We start from the raw sequence: 2,500 nt of genomic DNA, 5'->3' as shown, positions 1-2,500 counted from the left end.
AAGCCCCCTCCCACTAACAAAGCAGAACACCACTGGCAAAATCCTCGTGCCCCTGGTACTCCAGAAAGCACATTGAAATGTGCCCCTGGTACACTGCGCAGAAGAACTGCCACACACACACACACACACGCACGCACGCACGCACGCACGCACGCACGCACTGCTTGTGCCTATGGTACGACAACTTTTCTCGTGCCTATGGTACGACAACTTTTCTCGTGCCTATGGTACAACAATTTTTCTCGTGCCTATGGTACAACAACTTTTTGCCGTGCCCCTGGTACACCGCTCAGTAGCACTTTGCCACACAAACTCTCCTCGTGCCTATGGTACGACAACTTTTCTCGGGCCTATGGTACAACAACTTTCCTCCGTGCCCCTGGTACGACAGCTTTTCTCGTGCCTATGGTACAACAACTTTTCTCGTGCCTATGGTACAACAACTTTTCGCCGTGCCCCTGGTACACCGCTCAGTAGCACTTTGCCACACACACACTCCTCGTACCTATGGTACGACAACTTTTCTCGGGCCTATGGTACAACAACTTTCCTCCGTGCCCCTGGTACGACAGCTTTTCTCGTGCCTATGGTACAACAACTTTTCTCGTGCCTATGGTACAACAACTTTTCGCCGTGCCCCTGGTACACCGCTCAGTAGCACTTTGCCACACACACACACACCACTCGTGCCTATGGTACGACAACTTTTCTCGTGCCTATGGTACGACAACTTTTCTCATGCCTATGGTACAACAACCTTTCCCCGTGCCCCTGGTACACTGCGCAGAAACTCTTTGCCACACACACACACCACTCGTGCCTATGGTACGACAACAGGCCCCGGGGACCTACATCGCACCTTGCTCTTGCCTCCCTTACAGCTGAAAAGGTCCATGCTTTTGCCCTGGCCCTTCTGAAATTCCCTCTCCATTTAGCCGAGGCAGTGAGTCGGCCTCCTGTCTCCCTTTACGGTCGAAAAAGATGTGCTCCTGGGCGCGCTGGCCCTGCTGCTACTCACATCGGGCATGGACCTGGACCTCCAGCAGGCCCCGGGGACCTACATCACACCTTGCTCTTCCCTCCCTTGCAGCTGAAAAAGGTCCATGCCTGTGCCCTGGCCCTGCTGAAATTCCCTCTCCATTTAGCCGAGGCAGTGAGTCGGCCTCCTGTCTCCCTTTACGGTCGAAAAAGATGTGCTCCTGGGCGCGCTGGCCCTGCTGCTACTCACATCGGGCATGGACCTGGACCTCCAGCAGGCCCCGGGGACCTACATCACACCTTGCTCTTGCCTCCCTTACAGCTGAAAAAGGTCCATGCTTTTGCCCTGGCCCTTCTGAAATTCCCTCTCCATTTAGCCGAGGCAGTGAGTCGGCCTCCTGTCTCCTTTACGGTCGAAAAAGATGTGCTCCTGGGCGCGCTGGCCCTGCTGCTACTCACATCGGGCATGGACCTGGACCTCCAGCAGGCCCCGGGGACCTACATCACACCTTGCTCTTCCCTCCCTTGCAGCTGAAAAAGGTCCATGCCTGTGCCCTGGCCCTGCTGAAATTCCCTCTCCATTTAGCCGAGGCAGTGAGTCGGCCTCCTGTCTCCCTTTACGGTCGAAAAAGATGTGCTCCTGGGCGCGCTGGCCCTGCTGCTACTCACATCGGGCATGGACCTGGACCTCCAGCAGGCCCCGGGGACCTACATCACACCTTGCTCTTGCGTCCCTTACAGCTGAAAAAGGTCCATGCTTTTGCCCTGGCCCTTCTGAAATTCCCTCTCCATTTAGCCGAGGCAGTGAGTCGGCCTCCTGTCTCCTTTACGGTCGAAAAAGATGTGCTCCTGGGCGCGCTGGCCCTGCTGCTACTCACATCGGGCATGGACCTGGACCTCCAGCAGGCCCCGGGGACCTACATCACACCTTGCTCTTGCCTCCCTTACAGCTGAAAAGGTCCATGCTTTTGCCCTGGCCCTTCTGAAATTCCCTCTCCATTTAGCCGAGGCAGTGAGTCGGCCTCCTGTCTCCCTTTACGGTCGAAAAAGATGTGCTCCTGGGCGCGCTGGCCCTGCTGCTACTCACATCGGGCATGGACCTGGACCTCCAGCAGGCCCCGGGGACCAACATACTCCTCTGCTCTACTCCCCCACTAGCTTTCCTTCTCCCGCAGTTACCCTCCACCACAAATCCAGCATGGCCCTTGCCCTCCAGCAGGCCCCGAGGACCCACATACTCCTCCGCTCTAATCCCCCATGAGCTTTCCTTCTCCTGCAGTTACCCTCCACCGCATATCCAGCATGGCCCTTGACCTCCAGCATGCCCCGGGGACGCACATCCTCCCCTGCTCTAGTCCCCCACTAGCTTACCTTTCTTGTAGTTACGCTCCAGCGCATATCCAGCATGGACCTTGACCTCCAGCAGGCCCCGGGGACGCACATCCTCCCCTGCTCTAATCCCCCACTAGCTTTCCTTCTCCTGCAGTTACCCTCCACCGCATATCCAGCATGGACCTTGACC

This window comes from Rhamphochromis longiceps, linkage group LG6 (assembly GCF_057381845.1).
Source record: "Rhamphochromis longiceps isolate RC_006_pf linkage group LG6, R_longiceps_female_GT1.1, whole genome shotgun sequence".
NCBI lineage: Eukaryota > Metazoa > Chordata > Actinopteri > Cichliformes > Cichlidae > Rhamphochromis > Rhamphochromis longiceps.
The sequence above is the reverse complement of the archived record's forward strand: the minus strand, read 5'-3'. Positions refer to the sequence as shown.